At 35.7% G+C, this 18,412-nt stretch overlaps 1 protein-coding gene across 2 annotated transcripts in view; it reads left to right on the plus strand.

Annotated features, from left to right (window-relative positions):
- Dpr12 (defective proboscis extension response 12) overlaps positions 1-18,412 on the plus strand; it is a 256,117-nt gene that overhangs the window by 25,442 nt on the left and 212,263 nt on the right. The window lies entirely within an intron of this gene.

Genomic DNA, 18,412 nt, shown 5'->3' on the forward strand with positions numbered 1-18,412 from the left:
GTGACAACTCGAGATAATGAAGTTTCCGTCGTGGGAACGAAGGAACAGATCCAGTCTGTGATGCTTCCCCTATATCCCACCCTTCAGCAATATGAAGTTCATGCCAAATACAGCGAGAGATACGGGCATATGCTTTTGAGGCAAATACCACTGGTTCCAGGAACATTCTGCGGATTTGCATCGAAATTCGTTTCTTAAATGGGTGCTTGTTCAACAGGCTAATGTAACCGTTAGCAGTTTATTTTCTCTGTAGGAAACGAGTTTACCGCGCAAACCCGGTATATTTACATTAAATTTCCTATCTTTGTGGCTCGTATTTATCTGAATAATTTTTCAATGTTATTATATGTATGTTACTTTGATGAAATGTGTAGATATTTTTTTATTGGAATTGTATTTAGGTGTTATTATATTGTGCTCTCTTCAATATATTTTTATAAACAAAGTTATATACGATACCTTATAATTTAAAAGATATATAATTAAATTTTTTATTATGTAATATCACGTGATTCAAAATCATGTTTGAAAAATTGATATTCTTTAATACTTTATATACCAATGTTTTCGTTCTTTTCCCTCTCATATATATTTCAAAATATTTATAATATACTTTATTCAAAAAAGTACTATAAAATTTGCATTTATGTATCGTATTGCACATTAATACATATAAGAACATTAATTATTGAAATTATTGAGACAAAATTTGCAACCATTTGTGATACGTCAGTGCAATAATATTGTACATCCAGACGCTAACTTATGAATTAAAGTATTCAAGAAAGTAAAAAAAAATATGCAACAGGTCATCCGATGATTGAGAAATTTTCAATTTCCCATAGTCTCATCTCGAACATTATTCGGACGCGTTATTATTCGACAATGTTACGTACTGAATCTTAGTGGTGATATGATCACGTTTTTATTTCAAAACGCAAGGATGTGAAAAAGTCCAATTTCTAGCTCTCGGCGGTTTCTGGCGCGTTTCAATGTCCACGAAATGTCGGATTGGTGCCAAATGCTGATGTACACTCTCTAGCATGTGGTACAAATACTTTGAAAGCGTGCGATTGCCGGTCGATGGCCGAAGTGGCTAACGCGTATATGTATACTTTAAGCCGCGAACAACGCAAAGGTGGATGCAGATACAAGATCGAGACCACGTGGAGCAATCTCCTATATATTTCAGTAGCATCGCCTAGGAACACGTCTGAATACAGACACCTACTTAAACAGCAATCGCCAACTAACTGATAAACATTCACGGATTAGTTACAGTCTGCTCAACTTCCATGTATTATACAATACCTTCGGGTGCGCATTATTGACTCCGGGAGTAAAATAACTTGAATTATTATTAAAGACTTGAATACACTTTATATCTATAAGCTTAAGGAGTCGAAAATTAAAGTTTATTCTGTAAATTTATAGTTTTTAAATATAAAGAAATTAGCAATTAATAACATTTATTTGTTATTAACCTAAACTAAATGTTATTCTAATTTTAGAAACATCGGAATGACATTTTATCGTCATTGTTACCGTAATTGCTTTTATATCGCTATTTTACCCCCCTTAAGTAATCAAATAATTGTCTTTGTATTATCTACAAACATTCATCAAGAACATTAAGTTCTTTCCTAAACTACACATTTAATTTTTCTTAAATGTTATTATCTATTTATGCATCAAGCATTAAACACATATTATTTTCTTTTTACTTACATTTTTTTATCCCACACACGGCAATATATCTTGTTGGCCTAAAACATAAGGGAACCGTTTTAAGACAACTCTAGTGTGAGACTATATCTTATGTAAATTTGCGACACGGTTCGCATATCAGAGCGTGGTAATTTAAATTTCCGCAGCATCCTTGTCATTACCTGATATAATTCGCGTTTTTTCAGCAAACATATTTATCTCGTGGAAATTGTCCACATGAGACGAAAATTGTATTAATAACGAACAGCTCGCGTTCGTCCTTGCTTTTAATATTTACGCGAATAATAAAAAAAATGGAAGATTTGTCTCCTACTTTTTGCCGCTAACTGTAATATCCCTAAATGAAACCGAGTCTGCGTGTTGAACCAGAAACAAAAGGGTAGACTCGATTAAAGAAGTTTCTCCTCGGCAAACTCTCGATGTCTCTTCTTACACAAGCATAATATATATCACTCGTGATATTAAAGAACGAGAACGATAGCGATGTCGACATCGTTTTCATCGTCGTCGTCGTCGTCGTCGTCGTCGTCGTCTTCGTCGTCGTCTTCGTCGTCGTCTTCGTCGTCGTCGTTATCATCAACCAGATCCTTCACCGGTAAATCTCCATTACGCGGCCCGCGTACTCTAGAAACAGTAAGTCAATATTCCTTTCATATCGTTAATGCGGCAGTGACGGGATTACGTATACGTCCGCGCCGTCGGTTTATTCACGGGGGATTTGATTCCCCCGACCTGCCTGCCGCCGTAGTCTACACCGCCTTCTTCTTCCCAAAGATAGTTATTATTTACGCGAGACGAAAGACACCGTCATTTGTCGCCCACACCTCCTCCTTCATTTCCACCCTCCCGGAGCATCCTCGATAACGCCCTATCCAGCTCGTTTTCTCAACTCCACCCTAGCTTCCGCTTACCGCCTATCTTTACACATCTCCTTCGGCACCGGAGATCGAACGCCGCGCATAAGTTTGCTGCCAAGTTGGCAAAGTTGTCGGTGGAACTTGCACGTATTTGCGCAGGTGAAATGCTCTTATAACGCCGAGGAGGAGCAAGCTAGTTCCCGGTGATTGCATTCAATTCGTCGACGGCTAGAAAGAAAGTCTGATCGGATTAGAACTCGCTTTCCATCTACCAGAGGAACGGTTATACGCGATGCCGAGAGCTTCCGAAGGTTTAAATGCGACGCTCCGTCATAGATGATCTCATTTAGAATTTTATTGCCAGTCTCGTACTCGTGTAAGCTACGCCGTAGGGTAGATTCTTCGTCCGACCTGCCTTCTTAAGCGGCCTGATTATATGCATTACGAAGTAGTCAGGATGTGAAAAACGAGATCGCGTTGATTCTGATTGACACGTATTAAATGTTGCTTCTTCGTTGATTTAATTCCGTAGGATGACCTGGTGTAAAAGTTTCGTAGAGGATCCAATTACCTTAAACTTGTATCACTAGCTGACATTTTACCTGCAGTATATATGTAGTATAAAAATCAATAAACCGATAAAAATTCGAAAAAAAATTTTTTAACCTAGTCATTTCAATTATTAACTTTCGAATTTTTCATGTAACGAACATATTCACCAAGCATTCAAAATACATTTGTATGCATGATGTGTGCGCACGATCAAAAAGTTATGTGTTTAGAGAGAGCATTTTACTTAAAATTGTATTTCGAGGGCATTTACATTACGTATTTATCCCTCTCTCGATATTTTTAATAACAATTTTGTCGCCCACGCTGCCCAAACGAGTTTTTAACGCGGTTCTAAACTCAGTTCAATATATCTACGAGATGGGATATACCTTTCTTGGCCGTACGAAGGTAAACTCCAATCAAGAAACTCGTTTCACGTAAGAACGACTTATGGAATCAGATAAACGTCCGCAAACAATGCTCGTCGTAAATCACGTCTCTCCGATATACCCGGTGCACTCGATTTCGTTGCCGGACGAAGAATAATGGAAATAGATCGACGACCTCTCGAAATAACACGCGTTCCCACCCTCCGCATCGGATTAACGCCGCGTCCGCATCCCTCTCTCTAACCTACGACCGCTTTTGAAGTCTTGTCACTCTTTTAGCTCGAGCACACATCGGATTTTCACGATCCGCGTTAATTACTCCTATTATTGTTGGGGAACAACACACGACATCACTTTGTCGACGAGGCCGCGCGGTTAAACTGGTTGAGGGACGAATGAAAGTGCTCGGGAAGGGAGAAGGGTGGCGCAGGCGTCTCGTACCGATATGGAAGACAATTAATATCCATCAATCCGCGTGTACCTCGCCAAACCGAATTTTTTGGTAAAGTGTAAAACAATCGCGGCGCTTGACACGAACCTTCGATTGTCGCCTAAATAATCGCAATTCGTGAATCGCGATCTGTCACTCGCGTGGCAACACTCGAACGAACCTTCGCGATTTCGGCGAGTATTGCGAGCACGTTGTAACATCGCGACATTTACGCGGAAAGGCGGGCATTTCCATATAGAACAAGCAATTTACATATAGAGCAACTAGTTTGCTGCGCAAACGAGTGGATTACCACTTTTGCTCCTTTTGCTGTAACGGCACAATTTCGCATGCCTCTTTATTCAATTATCGATCATGTCTTCAAAGTGTAGGTAAGACAGCAAATATGAGGCTTCGATTAACTGGATGTGACTAGCACAGACAGTTAAAAAATAATATAATACTATTTTGTGATACATGTTATTTCAATAGCGAGCAAGAATCAAACTGTTGCATATTTTTCTGTACTGTAAAAGTTTGCATTTATTCACTAGCATTTGTTTAGATAATTTCATTTACACGATACACATGCGTCGAAGAACAAAATCAACAAAACCGATTGAAAACATGCAACAGCACATTTACATTTTATACCGTCACCAAGCACTTTTGTTCATCAGTGGTACTTTTCAGCACTTTACGATTGCACTCCGCAATATCGTAAAGTATGCTCGCGCTAGTGATATAAAGCAAAAAAGAACATATCTATTTATAGACCAAATGTCTTGCATACAAAACAATGAACTTATAAAGATACATGATTGCTATAGTTTTGTGAATTTTCCATTGTCTCGGATCAGTTTCGATATCAACAATACCGGTGATGTCAAATAATGCGAAAATCGAGTTTTAGTATATAAATCAACCGAATCGTTTATTAAAAAGGCATGAGTCACATTTTTCGTCAAATCGAATCAAAAATAGTTAGTACTTCAGATCTCTATTTGTATTATTTTTTATACGTTGGTGAGAAAGATGCAATTATACATCATTTCAAGCATACGGTTCATTCAATTCTAAAAATAACAATTTACAATGAAGTCTGCGAAGAGTATAACTTTTAATTGTTGTTTTTAAAAACCATTAAATTTAAGTAGAAACGTTAATTTCATTTAATTTATCTAATTCAAGTTATGGGGAGTCATCTAACATCTATTACTTTTATAGAAATAAATTGTGCATAATGCTCATATTTATCATAGAAATTTAATAAAATAGAAGAAAATAATTCTTATTATATATTATGGACCTTTTATAAAATCAAAAATTTGAAACTCATACCCCTTTCAAAAATGTAATTTATTAGCGCATAAATTAGTGCAAGCAATTAATTCTAGCGTTGTTTAAATGCTGATTCGTCGTTTTCCTATGAAAACATTTTTGCTCTCAAATTACCTACAATGTCGATTAATGGGTCGTTTAACAATCGAATTTCCCGCGGAATTACACCACGATAGCTGACCGGTTAGACTACAATACGATTTCTCTTTGATACGATAAATTTCGGAAATTTCATTAAACATCTCGTTGTACAAAATATATCTAATTCTAAAGACAATTTGGAACTATGATCACAGCTTAAATATAAAATTATTCCGCTAAAGATCACGCTAAAAGTTTCTTTCTCGCAAAAATAATATTATGTACTCATCACAAAATAAGAAAGAGAGTGAGAGAGAGAGAGAAAGAGAGAAATGTGGCACTGTGAATTAAAATATTAAATTAAATAACCGGATAGAAAAAACATATAAATTTGAGTATGTACATTCCTTCGTATCAAAAGAAGAAAATAAACCCTAGTAATTAATATTATACTTATCGCATCAATCGATATACTGATAATTATTTGTTTGTGTTTGTACTTTCAGTGTATTGAATAAGAATATGTACAGTTGTAAGATATGTTATACATGTGCATATTTGTTCCACACATTCTGTTAAACGTATTCGAGACAGAGTATTTTTTTTTATATTTAAACAATGTGCAATATGCTTTAACGATACCAAAACAAATACATATCGTAACAAATATTACAGAAACTGTTATGTAACTGTCAGAGAACAAGTTTTTTTTATAAGAAAAGAAATTACAACAGTTTCTCCAATTGTTTTCCATTAAATAAAATAACAATTGTTTAATATTTTCTTATCAAAATAGTAACGCTCTCTTTTTAGTGAAAAGTATATTATATATATCGTAAAAATTCAAATTTGATAAATCTATAAAAATAATATATTTTTGAAAAATAATTTCTATAATTAATATATTTTATCATCTTTACGATTTTCTTTCCTCTTCCACATAAGTATTGTCTCTAGTATAAGTTTCAATTTACTAATTTTCGACATAGTTAAATTTTTCAAATGCAATTTTGAAGCTTCTATATCCACAGAATTGTTCTCATGTAATGGTGAAATCGCTCGTATTCATTTTATCGATTGGCACTATATTGAGTTTCGGTTTTGTTCGTGTTCACTCAAAACAATATGCAAATCGCATTTATCTCGCCTTTAGCCCCTTACAATTCAAGTAACAATATCGACTATTGCCATACTAATTATTATTTTGAAAAATTGATGATTAATATAACTATTGAACTTAATTATATTACAATTTAGATTCATTTCACGTATATCAATAATAATATCTTTTTTATTATTATGAAATTAATCTAATTATTTTCATATATATTAAAGTATATCTATTAATTAAAATAAATGTTTTGCATAATACAATCACGATTTACAATTTTTGCTTCCTTTAATTCGTGTAAAATTATTTGTATTTTTATATATTGTTAGAATATCGAAAATATCTTTCACATTACGAAACGCGCGATGAGTAGAAATATCAAAAAAATAAATTCAAAGGAAAATAAATCTATTTGCTTATACTAAAGCTGCGTTCGATATTCACTGTCAGTACTGAAAATCTATAATATACGTGATGTAAACCATAGATTTTCAATACTGGCAGTGAATATCGAAACATAGCCTAAGTATGCGCTTATTTTAATATAACGTATTTATACTAGTTACTCGTGTAAAAAACGTGAACACGTACAATATATGTTCTGAAGAGAGACGTTATTATAAATACGTATTGAAATTGCAAAGAAACCAAAGACGTGATGCTAATGTATAACGAGGCAATGCCGTGACTGGCAGAGCAAACAGAATGCAACGAATTATTCCGAAGGGAAAATTGCGAAGCTATTGCACTTAAAGTTATACCCCGAAGACGTATAATTGAGTTTCTAATTCTCTATCATTATTCGATAAGTTAGACTCTTGAGCTATTTACCGGAAGCTACCTAGCCGAGATCTTGCTGGCTGACACGTATAAATTGTCGACAACCACGAGTCACTACAATTTTATCGACCACTTATCAGCATTTCCAAAGACAGATTGCAAATATATAGCATCTTAGCAGCTTACTACATGCAGAAATATATTTTTATTATATATAGCTCATACTAATCACAGGATTTTATTTGCTGTAATTACATTCAAGAAAGATATAAAGTAAATCTTGAATCATTTGAAATTGTATTATATTTAAGATTTATTTATTGAAGTTTTATTCCAATTCTAGAACGAATAATAAAATACTAAGATTTATTATATTTCTTCGATCACAAATTAGATTTAGTGCAATATTATCGTTAAATTTAATTATGGTTAAAAAAGTATAATTATCAAAACCACGTATAACTTACAATTAGAAAAGATCCTATTTTGCGTGTGTTCTCTTTCGACGCTTTTGCGTCCAAAAATTAACGAGAGACGAAGTTTTCCGAGCACACAGGCATCCGATGTCCGCGTCGACAGTTTTTATAATCGTATTTTATATTCATCACGTTTCTCTTTCTCTCTCTCTCTCTCTCTCTCTCTCTCTCTCTCTCTCTCTCTCTCTCTCTCTCTCTCTCTCTCTCTCTCTCTCTCTCTCTCTCTCTCTCGAAAATGGCTCACAAACGGCGAGCAACAAGTTTAGCGACGGTAAATTCGCGTCGTTACCCGGTAATTTCTTCGCTTTCATGAGAGGCGAAGAGAGCGATCGTTGCGGCGCGCGGATGCGTTACCGACAATAAGTATCTCGTTGACATCGCCATCGTGTCGACTGCAGAACTCGACGCTCGTTGGCATTATCCGTTTGCCCGTAATTAACGTAATGGTCGACGTCGAGTGCGCCGTACCGAGCTGAACTCAGCTGAATCGAGTCGAACCGAACCGAGCCGTTTCGAACGAGATGCGCGAATCGCTATCGTGACAGCCAGCCGTGTTAATAAACCTGCGTGCAACGACATTGCTCTATCAAATAGATGAATTCGCGACTACAATTCCATAATGGCACATTTACTGACCCCCATAACTGATTACAAAACTCCGTTAGAACGCTTCCGGCACTGGTGGCAAAGCCACATAATTACACACTACGCCGCTGGATATCTACATAAATTCGAGGATTCTATATCGTATATAAATTGACTGCGAATTTCGCTAGAATGTGTGTGCGCGTACGCGGAATGTAAATTAGAATAAATTTACTTTTCATGTTTATAAATAACTCCATATACGTATCGCCTATTTCGAAAGTAGTTCAATCTTTAAAAATTATTATATAAACGTTTATAAACATTTAGATTATGTTTATATGATTGTCCATGTTTTTCTTTGAATAAACTATTTTCTATTTGTATAATATATACAATTTTTAGCAATTTTTATCTGGACATTTTAAAATTTTTGAAAAATTTTAATGAGTTGATGCGGAGTGGATAATATCTTATCATGCTAGAGAAAATTCCAAAGAAAATTGTGATGAAAGAGAAATGTGTTTTATCCTTGCGTTGATCGTTTTAAGTAAATAATATCTTTAGGGGATATCCGTTACCCTTTATTCATGAAAGTGATTGTTACTGCGTGTTGTTTTATATCTTGAGAAATGCTGCGGGGCAATCGATCTTCTCGAAAAAAAGTTTATTTGTTCCTTCGAAACAACTGTACGATGTTTGGCTTTCGCAGCACGCGGATATATGGTTTCGTGCGCGTTACGCTTTCCCTCCGCTTCCGCTTCGGTTTTTCCGGCGTGCACCGGAGTGATCGATTCCTCCCGTAGCCCGAATGATAAATTCTCACAGAATGTAACGCATCTCGCAAAGAACTGCACCGAACTCTTTTCCGTTCAAGAACAAAACACTATTTATTGAGGGTATCTTCGAGTGACCCAGAGTACCCCACAACGCGCGTCTCGCGTCGCGTCGCGTCTCGTCTCTCTCGCGTTTCTGCAAATTATGACGTTGATATTCCGATAGGCGGAATCGGTTATAAGCGATGTCGAGTTTTCCACCGGCAGCCATGGATCTGGCAGTTGCAACGAGAAACGTCGATTCCACGGCACAAACGAAACAGTCGGTGCATATCGCCTAAACGATGCCGCATAGCCTGTAGCTTACGCTGCAGCGATTTCAGCTGATGCAACGAGAGAGGGAAAGAGAGAGGAAAAGAGATAAAGAGAGAGATAGATGAAGATAGAAATAAAACGAGAGCAAGAGAACAAATGTCATAAAAAGTAAAAATTGAAAAAGATGATCATTGGTGATATGCGCTCTTCCTGCCAGATCAAAAAAATGCATTAAAATTTTTTTCTCATTCGACACACGCGGAGATCGCCATGGAGAATATTATCAGGTAATTTACTCACACGCGCAAGCAAATTGTAATATTGATTTCTTGATAACCGGAAATTGGTTAAATGAGCATGAGTTTGAAGAACGGTCCTATTGCGGTCGTGCGTGCGACTGTAATGCAAATATCTTCCCATTATTAATGTGCGGACTGCGTCCATATATCCGGTCTATCAACGTCATCCCCGAAGGAATTCGTTGCGCTAACTGCTTACGTATGAACGAACAGTATCGATTTATCGGAAGATTATCCCCAACTATGTTTTATGTTATATGCTTCAATCTCACATTTATTCACGCATTTTAATTACTTTATCCACTGCTCACGTAGGTATGTCGAAATTAAAATAAATAATTGCAATATTTTTATATGTTTATTAAAAGTATTTTTAAAATGTGTAAAAAGCTTGGATTATTATTAATTAAAAAGAATTACTTAACTCTTTTAACCTTTGATATACAAAAATTATAAACGAAAATAAATATACAAAATTCGAAAGTGTTGACTCTCCCAGAGTACAGTATATGATTATATGTCTAAAACTTTGTCGCACATAATTTCTGTATAATTTAAAAAATCCAAAACCACATATTGCGTATATATTGATTAATTTCTAGTGCATCTCGCGTACGTCCAGTGGATTTTGTGTAAAATAACGTTCATATTCTCTGTCAAACGCATAATACACCTTTGTGATCGAAATTTAACAACCCATTCAATAACGCTCACGCCTTAATACATTTTGCGATGTTGAAGCTCTCCTGTGACGATGCGGAACGCATTTATAGAGAATCGTTATAGATACATAATCCGATGAACGACCACAAATGTACGCAATTTGTTCTGGATTAAATATCGTAAGAATAACACAACGTAATTCGACGAGTTATTATGATATTTTATTGTGCAAACCATCGTTTGGCGTGTTATGTTAAATTTATACGAGTGTGAATACATGTTTCATCACGAAAATAATTCAGGATTAATTCTGGTCTGATTGCGGCCATTTTTATACCTCGAAAATACCCGTGAATGAGATTAAAATTAGCGATGAATTAGATTTTTCTTATTTGTGTTTTAACGATATGTAAATGATTATACATTGTTTACAAATGATTACATTAAATATACAGAAATACATGCAACTATTTTGAGAATCTTAAACCATAGTTAAAGATTCCTAATCAAACCGTTATCGAAATTTCTATAAATTTTTAACATGCATTATACCGAAACTTACTTTATTTGCAATGCAAAGTCTCCTAAAAGTTAACTCGCCCACATAAAAAGTTCCGGCTATACTTCCTTCCCTCGCTCCCTCACTTTCTGTTATACATTATTTATAATGCTGTAACAATGTAACACTCCAGCGAAAAATCTCGGTCGTATGTTTTGTGCATTACTATTATGTAATATGTCCAAGAATTTTAGGATCTAAGATCTTGAAAAATAAGTATTATTTTGCATGTCAATAATATAATTTGAGTAAGAGGAAAGAGAGAAAAATAATAAAAAGTAAGCAATCTCGTGAAAAATAGTTAACAACATTTTAACTAAGAAATCTAAAAATAATTATAAAAAAGGATTAAATTCTTTCCAGTTATTTAGATGCTTAACATCCTAAAGTTAAATCAAATCGATTTAATACGGTGAGGGAAGGAATTTTACTACACCAACGGGAGTTGTGTTGTAAGTCTGACAAGCTAGTCGATGCACAGTTTACTATGGTTGGAAAAAAATATGTGTAATACACAAAAAATATTAATATTAACGAACAGAACTATTTGTTTATCAGGAACTCTAAAATTATTTCAAAGAAAGAACTAAGCTAGAACTCTCAACAGCTGATGAGTTTCCACGAATTGAGACGCTAACTTCACACACACACACACATAAAAGTTTCCCTGTATTATTTTCCAATTCAAAATCGCGCATAACTGGTCATCACTAGTATTTTTTATAAATATGTATACATTTATTACATCAAAACTATATTTTATACGTATAAATAATATAATAATGTTAAATAGTACAGTTGGTTTGTGAAATTTCATGAGAGTTTTTCGTATTTACTAACAATCTAACATAAAAAAAATTAGAGAGAGAGAGAGAGAGAGAGAGAAAGAGAGTCGGTTAATATTGACTAAACCATTGAAACTGTTTTGTACAAATAGTAAATATACTTCATCATGACGATGAATACTTTTCGCAACGAAACGATATCGAAAGATACATATGACTAACATATATATCCTCATGCATAGCAAATCAAAAATAGCTTACAAATATATGACTTTTCAAATAGCGGTATAGCTGATGTTATTACAAATATCGATACTACTGTAGCATTTATAAAATCCGACATCAATCCTAGCTTTATCAAAGTGGACTAGATTTAGCATTAGATAGAATTTTCAGTATATCGAATTGTGCCATCATATATTTGATATTTTGTTTAGAATCTAAACACAATTGCTACACATTTTTCTCAAAAATAGAAGCGCTTAATAAAATCTTGAACAGATGTTTTAAAAAAATGTTGATTATAAAACAAATTTTCTTTTAATATACAAAATGTGTGAAAGTTATGTTGTGTGTATTAAGAAAAGATACGAACAATGTTTCGAAAGAAAGGAAAACTGCAAGTTATTCCACAGCTTTACACGGATTCGATTTTGCAATTACAATTGTAGAAATAAATGACAACTAAAACATATTCTAAACAAAATACGGTACACGCGAGATTGTACGTCAGTACGTTCGGTTCTGTATTCTCCATTTGCCACACTCCAGTCCCATCGTCGTTACTTACTTTAATTAAATTCATCGTATGCCGCCATCAGTTGGGGGGAGATTCGACTAAGACCCCGAAAGCAAACCGCGGAAAACACGTGTCACTAAAACGTCATGCCCAGAAAACGAAACGTAATCCACGCCGCACGAAGTCGCGTGTCCCGTTGCGTAAGATCAATACCGCGGTCGCACGCAAGTGTTTCTCTTTATTTTACCATTTGTACGACGGTTTTAAGTAACCGTTGAAAAGCATATCCAATGGGAAGTCTGCGCTCGCGACTGATTTCTATTACGAATACGACAACGTCGAACAGAGGCGTATTTTCGCACAAGTAGAAACAACTGCTTGCGTATCGCAGTAAACTTTAATTAAGGATAAAATATTTGTTAATCCTATCTGTTAAATAAATTTTTTAAAAGAATAATCACATTTTGTAGCTGATTTCCAAATTGAGAAAGAAAAAAGAAATAGTCAATTTTAATATAATAAAGTAAAGTACGGACTTTAAATTAAGAAACCAACTTTTTACTTTGTTCTTCACTGATTTTTAATTATCTTAATCGTCAAGGAACAAACATTCCTCTATCTAATTACCATTTTTTGTTTGTAGTTATTTCGTAACTTTATAAATCGATTGAAACTTCCAGTCCCATTCACCCGACGTGATAAAACGTCGATGAGTCCATTCAAATTCAGATGTACATATGTGCGTAACACGATACGCGCTAACTCTGCAAATGTGAATACAGATATCGAAAATTACATTGGAAGCTTTGCGTAATACAGATACGATAAGTAAGCTTTTTCTCTCTCGTTCTTCCATTTCTTTTTACATCACGTTATTAATATCAACGAATAAAGAGAAAGGTTTCCAATTAAAGATAGACTCGAATTATACGAAACTCCTTTCTTCCGCTAGGATTTAATAAAACTGAATAATGCATTGCTTACTTTTTAACTTATCGCAGCATTCATTTCCTAGCTCTTTCAGAAATGGCGGTTCTCTGAAGAAGCATTTCTTATTGTTAGGATCCTGAATAGAGAGATTACGATCGAGAAGCGGAATGTAAGTGCATGAATCGTTAATTTAAACCAAATGCTCAACCATTCCGTGCAAGTTCTATTTTTACAGACGAGAAAGTTAATCCCTATCTGCACGCAAAAAAGGCAAATTATCAAATTTATATCTCAAATCAACCAAGTATCGTCGAAATTTTCTCAAACGGATTTAATCGATCTCTTTCCATAATCCTCATGAAATGCTATGACGTGACGTCACACATCCATCAATCCCAATATTTTCAAATAATTGCCTCGAGTGCAATTTTTGGAAAACAAATACTACGTACAGTATATGAGAATATATACGTGAAAGGAGGAATGTAACGACACACGCACACACAGTATCGATGAAATATGATGGCGGAACAAATGATAAATCACTGCGAAAGGGATGAATTTGCAGAAACTTCTTTCGCCTGACTATAGGGAAATCATCATTTTTTTTCCACTTTCACGGAGCATTACATGCCTGTTATCGTGTCACGTTTGACGTGGTATTGATAGCCGAAACGTAGCGCATAACGGGAAATCGGTATTGAACTAACGCGACGACGATATCACGATCCCGCTAAAAAATTACTTGCCATGCATTTGCTCAAGCATTTTATATTATGCACTTTCAGATATCATTACATATTCGGATGTATAAATTTTGACCTTTTAATAATTTCTACAAAAAAAAAGGTCGATAAAAAATAAAAATAAATGTCTTCAATTATACATAACGTTATTTTGAGATTAAAAAATTTTTTTATATCTTTTGTGTTTCTAACAAACAAATAAATAGGAAATGTGCCAATATATGAGCTGGATCTTTTGTGCTTAATAATATTATTCGCGTAAATTTATGTACATTTTTCACTTTTGTTTAAGTTTGCGAAAATCCAGTATTCTCACACTATAATTATATAATTCTATTTGTGGACTCCTTTCTTTCCATTTGGATTAAATTTTTCATAATCTTATCTCAATTAAATCTAATAAGAATGTACATTGGTCGTATTTTACTATCTAACTGCATTTTTATAATTGCATTCGCAAAAAGTATGAAAAAGATGACAGAATTAAATTATCATTTTCAACAGTCACCTGTCTCCTATAAGACCATTATATAGGAGACCTGTTTATTAAATGAACTGAAAGAGAATTACAAAACAGTGTACCACGTGAACCATGAAATAACTCGCAAAACCACGTAAACGATAATATGCGTGGTAAATATTTTCACGAGGCTCTCGTCCTCCTTTAAACGCGTCTCTTTCATTTTTGCTTAGAATTCCGCGGAGAGTGCTAACCCCGCAACCACCGCTGTGCAACCACTATCGCCACCGGGTCTTTAATACGCGCAAAATTCCACGCATACTTTCCCGCTAGACATATTTTCGCGAAACATAGATATAAAGAAATTTTTCGATACCGCTTGCGGAATAACGATTTTCGCCTAAGGATAAAAGCGATCAGTCAGACGCGAATCGAAGCCGGAAAGCGAGAGGGAGAAATACGATTCTCGTAGGGTGGATAATTTCGCACGCAATCATCCGGGCACGTGTATCCCTCTCCCATGGTGTTTCATAAATCTTACGAAATGTTGGCGGAATAACGATACTTTTACCGACGGAAAGCGGGCCATGTGATTCGAGCGCATTACCTCCGAAGAGCCGGCGAGCGGAATACACTTTTGACAAACCGACCCCTCGTCTTCTACCCCATGAGGAAGGGCCCTCAGGGGCTCGATGGGGAACGTCGATCAAATCAACCCCCGACACGCCACTCGCACCAGCTCTCTCGACAAATTTCCCGATAGCGACTTCGACGCGTTTGACGGTATATGCCTTTTTAACGAGGCACTCCTTTTAACCCGGAATCATGATGATAGATGGTACAGAAGAGTGGGACCGAGAGAGTAGGGATACGTCGATCATGATTTCGCGAACGACACCCTAATCGGAAGAATCTCCGCGTGAAAGATGGAAAGGATCGCGTGGAAATCGCGATTCTTCACGTCGGTAAACAGCGCGGGAAGCGATATCGTGGAGGATAATTCGACGTGACGCAACGCGCCGTGCGTCGATGTTTGTCGTGACGTTGACGAAGAGTTGTCGGAAAGCATCAGCAATTGATGCGCAATAAAGGAGAAGCCAGTCGGAATAATTAACGTATAATTCGCGGTGGCGTTTGATCACTCCGCGCGCCGATCGCTTCGGTCACGAAAGCGTTGCTCTTTTTGTATTTTTGCTTTTTGCAGAATCTGCCACCAAAAAAGAATTTTTTTTCACGGATTCCCGCGTCCCCTGTCAGATTTTGCGGAAAAAACGCTTTTACGCCGGACGCGAATAAAGTGCGTCATGATTTCGCGCTGTTAAAAATTGACGCAGCTTCGAGGGGCTTTGTGATGTTTGCCCGTGGAAAATGTTTTCACATGGGCATTTCGACGATATACGAACGAACGAAAATTGCAATAATTCCTACTTCACACGAAATCGCTCTATACATATATTATAAATAGAATTATAAGAAATTGTTCGTTTTTTTTCTTACAAATACTGTGCATATCATGAAAAATATAACTATATACACATGATTTTACATAATTGATGATAATTTTAAGATCTGTGCTAATTTGGCATTTTGTGGAAATTTAAAGTGTGTAATGGAGACGGATATTTGCATAAAAGTGCACTTGATTACGAATTTAGGGAATTTACACAATTGCAGATTTATTCTATAATATTGCGTGGAATATAAGAAATACGAGACAATTCAGTGATGCAAGATACAGCAGTGGTTTCGTATTTTATAGATGGAATTAATGATCTCTATCAAATCTTCATATTTATCGCGGACACCTTCAACGAGAATTCAGACACGGTCACGAATGCGTTCTACAGAACTCATTCAGTCTAACAAGCTATCTAATCAATCATTGCTTTCATACGCAGGAAAGTGACAAATTCGAGTGCAATGCCACTCGGAAGACGATAAAAGGCATCGATTCGCGAACCGGGTTGCCGGCCGTAACGCAATTTCAGTCTTATCTCACCCCGTGTATCGCATTTCGGCTTTCCTGCCGGCGCGAGGAGCTCCCCCGCGCCCCATATCGCGTGTGCACGGTCCGTGGGACTTATTGTAGTTCGTGCCACCTTTATCTACCTAATCCAATATTTCGTTTCGTACCTCGTTGGTGGCCGCCAGCTTTCTCCGCGATTTCGCGTGGAACGTGAAAACAAGCTCGACGGTGCATCGCAACGCTGCCGCCGCCGTCGACACGGATCGTGATGCACAAACACACACACACACACACACACACACACACACATACGCGCGTACACTTGGCGCCGAGATAACTGATTGGATTTAACAAACGTTGCAAACGAGTTTTGCCCAGGCGCGAATATGCAGGGCTTGCACAAGGTGGTGCAAGCAAAATCGTTCTCCCGAAAGCGATTCAAAATTTGTCAAGAAAACCAAAACATTAATTCACAAATTATACTCGGAAACTATAATTTTGAAGGAGTTTTATGCACACATCTTATAGATAGCTTTTTTTATGAACGAGAAAGTAGAATTTTTCATAAATTCTTGGGAATGTTTATTTCTACAAAATGTCGGCAGCATTACTAACATAAAATTAAGTTGCTTACATAATAATATCATAACACAATATGATTAATAATGACGTACATCCTTTTTATAAGGAAATTAAATCTCTTTTGTGAGATATCTTTTGGTATATATATTTCTACATTAATCAATCTTATTTGAAAACCCGACAATTTCTGCTTTAATGTTTAAGAAACCGTTCTCTAACAAAAAAATTTAATTTATTGAGGGATGACTGAAAGCACTTAAAATTTATTTAGATCAGAAGGGACTGACGAGCATTCTCCTTATACAAAATAGAATTTACCCTCCTATACATAAATATTTGTGCGATTTTCTATAGGTATATAAAGAATGATTGGCTTTATATATATATATATATATATATATGGGCTTTATTGTGGGCTCATGGTTGTTACAATAAAGCTTACGCATTAATTAAAGGCGACTTCGACCAAGCTCAATCGGCAATAACTTGTCAAGTATCTGTACGATTTTATTAACATAGAATTATTAATTTGTTGTCGTTTGACACGTAGAAAAAAAGATTAAATTAGGGATAACGAGCACAGTTCAAAATTTTGTTGGACGCAATTCTGTCGATTGAGATAATCATCGATTATTAATCGGTGCTTAGTCACCCTAAGCTCGCGCCAGACAATCTGCAATTCGCGTCAAAATTCGAATACTGTTAAGTATTAAAGAATGAAATTTAAACCAGTACCTTGAGTTAAATAACATTTTGTTATTTTTAACTCCATGTGTGTCAAAATTTATTATTTTAATACAAAACAGTATTATTTTAATTTAATTGGTTTAGTTAAATTAACATTGTTTTAGTTAAATTAACGACATATTGAGTAGAAGCAGTGGCGACCATAACAATGGTTAAAAATGACTCAAATTGAGTATATATATATATAATTTACGCTACGAATTTAACAGTGAATTCTAATTGTTTTACTGTGTCGAATAAAACAGTCAGGGAATTAAAATGGATTCAATATGTCAAGACACATGGTGTATCGCATTACATTCTGAAATCTAACGCAAATTACAAATCGTCTAAAGTGGGCTTTCCGAAGGTATCGCGTGATCGTTAAAAAAACCCGTTCCGCACATTGGCGGAACGAGTCGTAGTCAAATTACGTGCTCATTCCTCATCAAAGCGGCGAGGATTCGCGGCGAGCAATCAACGAAGCGGATCGTTACAGTTCGAAATTCGGTTCAACCATCTCGAACCGTAGCGAA

This window comes from Temnothorax nylanderi, unplaced genomic scaffold (assembly GCF_030848795.1).
Source record: "Temnothorax nylanderi isolate EJ_2023f unplaced genomic scaffold, tnyl_v1.0 TNYL_tig0145_pilon, whole genome shotgun sequence".
Taxonomy (NCBI): domain Eukaryota; kingdom Metazoa; phylum Arthropoda; class Insecta; order Hymenoptera; family Formicidae; genus Temnothorax; species Temnothorax nylanderi.